Source organism: Pinus tabuliformis, chromosome 8 (assembly GCF_031772625.1).
Source record: "Pinus tabuliformis cultivar Carrire ecotype Pingquan chromosome 8, CPIR1, whole genome shotgun sequence".
NCBI classification, from domain to species: Eukaryota; Viridiplantae; Streptophyta; class Pinopsida; order Pinales; family Pinaceae; genus Pinus; species Pinus tabuliformis.
In genome coordinates this window covers 794,554,898-794,562,768 of record NC_142294.1, presented here as the reverse complement: position 1 = coordinate 794,562,768, position 7,871 = coordinate 794,554,898, and the positions used below count along the sequence as shown (strand labels likewise).

Below are 7,871 nucleotides of genomic sequence, written 5' to 3'. Positions count from 1 at the left end.
ATCAACATGACTACCAGAGGTTGATGCTACCGGATTGTGCAACCTGGGGGACCAGTCCCTTAGTATCCGGGGAATACAAGGATAGTCACGATGGAAGTGGGTCCCTTTGCAAATGACACATGGCGATTTAGGCCCGGTCGGTGCAGTGTGTGGATTTTTGTCAGATGTCTTTTGCTTGCCCCCAGTCGCCTTCGCCATAGGCCCCTTCTGCTTCTTTTCTTTCTTCTTCTTTTCCTTCTTCTCCATGGGAGGCTGACTTTTGCCGGCTCTACCTTGTGAAGATGAAGGATCAGAGGAAGAAATGTAAGAAGTGGAAGGCTGGTGGGCAGCTCTAGACTGGTCTGACTGTTGATTCGACTGCTCAGGATTTGTGGTGATTTGAACTACATTAGTTGAAAAGAGCCATACAGGTAGGCCAATTGTCTATCCTGGAAGTGACAATGTGGCCATATGAGGCGCACCAACATCTCCCCAAGAGGAGAAGGGATTTGGACTTCCACCAAGGTTACTTCCTTGGTTGGAGGGCTCCATACTTTTCAACTGAAAGATCAATGTGGGAATAAGAGGTGATTATGTTCTGTTTAAAATAAATTTTATTAACGACGCTTTTAGACACAAACTTGCTTTTTCATGTTTTAAGAGTCGAGAAAAAGCTAAAGATGACTCTAGTCTCCTTCGATGTATTAACGAGCCTGAAGTGACAAATGCTCGGATGGACTTTTTCAGTTATAGAGTTTGAAAAAGGCCAAAAGAAACTTCTCTGGAGTTCTAGGCAGAGGGTGTGCCAAACTTTTCGCGAAACCACAGAATACGTTTTACGGTACGGGTGGTCGATCTTCGTGAATGCTGTGTTCACTGCATCGCGATCAGTAGGGCGGACGACACGGCTTCCTACGGATAAAGGCTTTGTTCCTATAGGGGTCTCCCAATATATACATGACGGTACGTGGGAGCACAAGTCCGTATTAGTGCCACCGACTCTCAGGAGGAATCACCCACCTTCGTAGAGATCGACAGTCACTATGTTTAACGACGCCGGAACACGTCTCTACCTAGACCTCTATTTGTTTGCGTTATGTTACAAAGCGTTGTTATGTAAATTGGATTTATTTTAATGTTGATCTTGCTTAGCAGTTTGCCTTTAAGGATCACCACGAGATGTATGTAACAAATTCCTGAATGCAGTCTAAGATGAGAAGTAAACTTTTTCAATCTTTCAACTTTGAAAACCTTAACTACTGAGGGAAAAGAAAGGCAAATCTTTTCACACAGATCATAGAGCACACACTAAATGCAAATTTTTCCTAAATCGTCAAGCAAACAGTCAAATGCAAAATGCACAATGCATGTATTTTCTTTTCCTTTTCTTAATGTTAATGTATTACAAAAAGAAAGTTGTTATATAACTTTGATTTCGATTTAAAGTGAAAACAAACAAGCTTGTCCAAAATCAAAAGACACCTTAAGATTCACTTTCTTAATCACTGGAAATGCATGAAATCAAACCATAATGATGAAAGTAAATGACTAATCAGCTATGGACAGCAAACAAGCTAACTCTTTAGACCAGCAAAAAGCTTAACACAGGTTCAGATCTAAGAGGCCAAAAGCAAGACTAGTTTACTCTTCGTTATGGGAAATTGTAAATGAGTAAGAAATACAAAGAACAAGTACAATTTCGTTATATAACAGAGGTAGAATGATGGCAAGTAATATTGGTTTCAGAACAGGTGCAAGACTGGTAACTGGCAGCCAAATCAATAGTGAAAACAGGCAAGAGAAAAGGAGGAAACCCCAACAGCACTAGGCAAAATTGGGCCAACGCAGGTGCTGCACAGCCAGTCTGGCTGTCAGCGCAGGTAGCCCCTTCGGGACCTGCGTTGCAAAGCAGGTAGCCTGTGTACTACCTGCTTTGGAAAACGAAAGTTGCGTTTTCTCAGTTTCCGGGTCACAATTTTCTAAAAAATGCACAGTTTTTGCTCAAATCAGAAGCAATCAGTCAAGCACACTCAAAGGGATGATTAGGAAGGTGAAAAGCTATCACTAAGAGCTTACAAGGATCCTTGTAGATCAGCTCTTCAAATCATGAACTTGCTCAGAAATGAGCCAGAGTAGCTGCCCTCTACTTCGCTTTTGATATAGTCAAAAGCTTTTCGATTTGGTACTCTCTTGTTCAGGAAATGAATAGCAAAATACTACAAACACAATCAAACGGATACGATCCCCAGTGGAGTCGCCAGTTTGTTGTAGGGAAAAGTATCCGACTCGGATGACCCTATCCCACTCTAAGGGTGATAGTTCCTTAGCAACAACTGTAAAACAAACTACTTAAGGTTTACTTCTTTATGAAAGCAAAAGAGAATGGAGAAATTCACTAACCGTTGCCTTGCGCTTAATGTCGAATCCAAACTCTTCTCTTTGGCCGCTTGCTCCTAGCTCCCTGTTCTTTTGCTTGCCCAGCTACAATGAGATCCTGCAAAATAACAAAGAAGGAAACTACAAGAGGCATGCAATCATAACTGGTTCATGGATTAGTGTAAACCAAACATGCAATCATCACAATATATTATTGAAACAAGAGCACATAGAAGAACCTCAATAGCTTTTATTAATGAAGAAGTAAAGGTTCTGAGAGTATTACAACCATTGAAGGCTCCAACCCAGCAACACCTCCCAGCAGAAAGAATTTCTCCTCTTCACCTCTCTCAAACAATCACCCAATAGTTCTATAGTGAAACCAACAACATATCATTACTTTGCACAAAATTCCAGCCTCCTGAGCTCATAGGAGAGAGCTCAATATATAGATGAATTGAGAAAGGATGAGTCAGCTTGCAACTGATGTGTAGCTGCCTTGTGTCCTCTCTCTCTTCAGTTAATCTTTAGTTGATCTTCAGTTCTTGAGTCCACTTGGAGAACCTTGCTTCCACTTGGAGAAACAGAGCCTCTGACTCATCACAAGGCGAAATACCTGATCCAAGTGTCATTTTTGGAAGATTCCAGAGCAATGACTCAGTGTGCCACTTGTCTCATCTCGCTCAGCGCAGGTGGCCTTTGTTCCACTTGCTTTGCAACACAGGTACACCATAGAGCAACTGAGTTTCAGCGCAGAAACCTAGTGGAGCACCTGCTTTGATTTCAGGATTGCTTGTTTTTGAGTGTTTTCAGGTGGAGAACTGATCTGAGAGCTGTTGGTTTGCTGACCTTGTTCCTCTAGGGGTAGGAACATCATGTTTAGGGAACTTTGGATCCCTTGGATTATTGACAATTCATGCTTGTTGCTGTAAGGCACAAATTTGTCTATAATATCCCTCCACACCTATCTCACCTGCCATGCAACCTGTTAGAGTCGGTCTCGTCAGCCCTCTGTCAGCAATCAAAATTTTTCTTTTGCATTTCATTTTTTAGGTGTCTCGCTCGATTCACTCAGTTGCATTCCACTAGGGGCATGCCATAATTTGATGGAAGGGTCTTGTCATTCATTACCCCTCATGCCTTGCCCTGCTGGCTCAGGTCTGTCCATCAAAATCAAGTTTTAAAGTCACTTACAGTCCTGTTTTAGTCTCTTGATCAGCAAGAGTCATTTCAGTCCCTAGGTTTAGGGTTAGTCCATTTAGTCTTCAAAATGCCAAATAATACTAGCAGATGCATGGGAGGTTCCAAATCAGTTTCCATTGCAAAATCCCATCATCAATAATGCTTGAGAACGATTCTTCTTCAAAACTCTGTTTTGAAGAAGAAATCATCAAATTTGTTTTTAAATATGTAATTTTTCTAGTCATGAAATGTTTCAGGTGCCACCCTGATCCTTTGCCAAAGTCCACTACCAATCATCCCTGCAAGCAGACAAAGTAAGTTCATCATCAGTCCTAAAGTTAGAGGAAACAAGAAAACAGAGTACATTTCAAAATGTGAAAGTGCCAAAGTTCTGCAACGTAAACAATGGGTTTTGCAAATCAAAGAATCAAAGTCCAGGCTATAAAAGATATTTTTTGTGTTTCAACATCTCATCCATATACCAAATACATCAAAGAAGCCAAAGTGAAAGTGTGAAAGTCGAAACTGCGGTGAAGACAGTGTGCGCGGCGCGTTGGGCCTCTGTCGCGGCGCATCCACAAGACGTGGTGCACTGGGCGTGAACACTCAGTGTGTTTTTACACAGGCATGACGCACTGGTGAGGCATGGCGCATTGGGCCTGCCGCATGGTGCATATAGCCAGAGGCCCAAAACTGCTCACAATTCCTCCAAATTGCCACTAACTCGCACGGATTTGCCAAGAAAATTCAAGATCGAGTTCCTCAAAGTCTATTGATTAGGAGGAGTGCAAAGTGGAGGTTGATGTAGAGGAACTTGCAGAGTATGATGTTGGCACAGTAATGAAGCATAAAGTAGAAGCTTCAGGAAGTAGTTCTCGGCTTTTGAAACAGAAACATTACACGGAGAATGGGTCTTTTAGCAAGATACCTACAGAAATTTATCCAAACATATTCAAGTTCCTCTCTCCAGAAGACCTAACTAATTGTGCATTAGCGTGTCGGTTCATGAGGGCTGCAGCATCAGAAGAATCTCTTTGGAAGTGATTGTATTGCATGAGGTGGGGTTTACCTGAGTCAGACCATGGAAAATTGTGAGAATGTGCTTGGAAGAAACTCTATATTGAGCGTGACACAGTAGACACGATGGAATTTGTTCAAGGTTGTCCCATTGAATTTCAGGAGTACTACATACAAATGCAAGCAGCCAAACGCAGTTACGCTCCTCATCGTTCAATGTTGAAGGATGATATCATGATTCCTGATACAACAGTGGGTGATCAAATTAATCAGTTGAAGCAACATCATGGTTTTCCTGATGTTTTCACAGGTGCCCATGTATGCTCTAGAAGTACATGCACATACTCTCAAAATTGGTGACATTTTTCTATGTGAAAAAGAACAGGATTTGTGCATGTGTGTGATCATACATGCCAAGAAACAGTGGTAGATGTAGCCAATCAACTTTTAGTCTGCCTTATTTCTGGTCGTTGTTCTGACAAGTGGATTTCCACTGCAGAAGAGGAAGTTGATCCTGGATATCAACAAGCTGATTATGCTGCAGCGGATGAAGCAGAGCCATTGACAGGTGATGGGAAACTTGGGGCTCTAGTTGGCTTCATCTATACCCTATTCTCTCTAGTTTATTGCCAAATCCAAAATCGTACTTGTTTCTCCATGTTGTTGCCTGGGCCTTCTTCACAGTCATTAAGATAATCAAGATCTACCTAAACATTAACCAGGTATTCTTCAGAACAGTCTCCAGAGAATCACAGATACAAGTTGCGTGGCCCATCTTCCACTGAAGCTCCTTGCAAACAATTCTTTGTCTTGACTCTGCCAGTCAAAGTATCCATTTCATTCCAGACTTCTCCTGACTAGGGCAAGATATCAATAAGTAGCCTATATTTTCTTCTTCTCCTTATGCATGCACGCGCATATTTTTTGGGATATAACTGTAATGATGAAAAAGAACTAGAAGACGCATTAAGGAAAGGTGAAAATTCAAAGACCGAAAGTCAAAATTAAAACGAAGAATATCTACCACAGCAGAAAGATAGGAACCGATTGCCTATTTTGTCCTCAGTCACGATTTCATGGGATCCACGCTACAGTTTTTTCCTTTTAATTGGTCATCAGAGAAATTCCAGTGGAACGCTATTCTGTCTTTAGAACAGATGAATGGCTCTTTTTCTATCTTTATAATTTCAGTTGAAACAACTCCCTATTTTCATCGATCTGTTTTCCCACCTTTGAGTTTATTTATTGTATTGTAAATCATTTGTAAAGGGGAGTTCTGGAAAAGGTGTGGAAGAAAAACTCAACGCTTTACTATACAGTTTGGCCAGGAAATTAATAAAATGATGCAGCTCTGATTCATGAGATTCATGTGGTATGAGTTTAGCATATTTTTCTTCTTTCTGTTTCATATGTATCTTGTTATGTTTTACAATTCATTCATAATCATTTCCAGTTGAATGCTTTTAAGTAAGAAAGGTAAAATCCAATTTTTTGCTCCGCCTTGGGAAGGAATTCATGCTTTGTGTCTCTTCTTCTGTTTGAAAAGGATTCATTCATTATGCCCTTTTCAACCTCTCAACAATCTTTCCATTCCATATTACTCCAATTTGATTGCTAAACCTCATGCCTATCTTGCCTCACGAAATACTCTGTGTTTTTAAATTAATTTCCCAGCTCATGCTGTTCTTTGTCCCATACATCCCAGAAATTTCAGTCATTCAATAAATTACCTCTTTCATATTTATTTACTAGCCTAAAATCAGTTCCCATTTTAAGTCATCTCAAGCCCCATTAAAACACTTTTCGTTGAGATTGACCCAGAGAGAGCCCTCTCCTATCCTCGTAGGGCTAGCTATGACGTTAAATGTGGTTTGATGTGGAACCTAGAACCTTGCCTTTTCAGCTTGAGGCAAATCTAGGCTCTAACACAACCAAGAAGGATTAGCATTTACATTTTTACAAAAAGATAAAGAAAGGAAAATGTCTTTATATTTATTCATTCCCACAGCAGTTAAGTTCTTTTTTAGATTAGACTTCATGCTTAGACTAGTTAAGACTTCACATGTGTTAAATTATAGTTCTTTTGGAAGCAAGGTATGTTAACAAATAGCTAGATGAGTTACATTGTTTTGTAGGAGTTTCTTTCAGTATTTCATTACTATAGTAAGTGGCATTTCAATTCTCTCAATTAGGGTAAAATTCTCCTGTCTAAATTGGTAATCTGACTTCTTCTAATAAATAGAAGGCTAGTTTGAGAAACCCTAGTGGTCTATCACCCCAACTCAGCAGTGACAAAGAGTGGACCCATTACATCTATTTGTGTATACAACACTGTCACCTCCAAGTTTGTACCAACTTCAAGTTGTTGAAGTAAATTTGGTAGCCCCAGGAGTTGTAGCATCCTTGCTGCAATACTGGTGCTCATGAAGTATAACATAGGAATGAAAGTAGAGGCTGTGTAGATCGTGATGAGGTTGGAAGCCTCACCAGTACCAGATATGAACATTGGAGTACACCATATTCAGTTACAGCTGACGAGTCTGCACATGGAGTTGCAGAGCTTGAAAATAAGGAAGGAATCTTAGTTGAAGGTGCACGTTGAAGTTTGGTGTATGAAATGCAAATAAAAAGGGTACGATAAGGACCACTGCCCTATGTATCAGAATTACCTAATTGGAGGAGGTCCTGTGTCTGTGAATCCTGAAAATATTGCAGGATTGAGCATGGGAGTACCATTATGGTGCACTATCTGTTAGATAACTGGGAAGCACATAAAAGATAATTTTCACCTCTTGTAGAAGTTTGTTCAGACACTGCAACAATTGTTTTCTACCTTCTGTAAATCGATTGGACACGATGAGCAAAATTGTCAAAGTTACAAACTGATGATGGAAAGTGATCAGGAGCCCAAGTCTGAGCTAGGGAAAAAGCTCAAATTTTGAATTTCTCAGAATTAATTCCAACCTAAATGACTGGATAGGCTTCATCGATGTGATCCCAACACCACTAACGGTTCGAAAATCCGACACCATATGTGAAAGTTATTCAAGTTTGAAGTTTACAAAAATTAGTTTGACTTGGGTTGACTTTGACTTTGAAAATATTAAAAAAGAATATTCTAGGAATATTCCTTAGAATATTTTGAGAATATTCCATAGAATATTCTTTGCAGGCCAACCAACTTGTGACACTTGGCAGTTTGTGATTGGATGTGTATATAGAAGGACCAATCAATGGGCGACACGTGGCAAGCCCGGAGGCCGCCACGTGGCCCCTGGTTGGTGAAATGGTGGGTGGTTAAAATTTATTGGCCTCCA

General features: G+C 40.4%; 1 pseudogene; it reads left to right on the top strand.

Moving 5' to 3' along the window:
• Positions 1–4,279: 4,279 nt before the first annotated feature.
• On the top strand, positions 4,280–5,250 carry LOC149237955 (F-box protein SKIP31 pseudogene; annotated as a pseudogene).
• Positions 5,251–7,871: the final 2,621 nt, after the last annotated feature.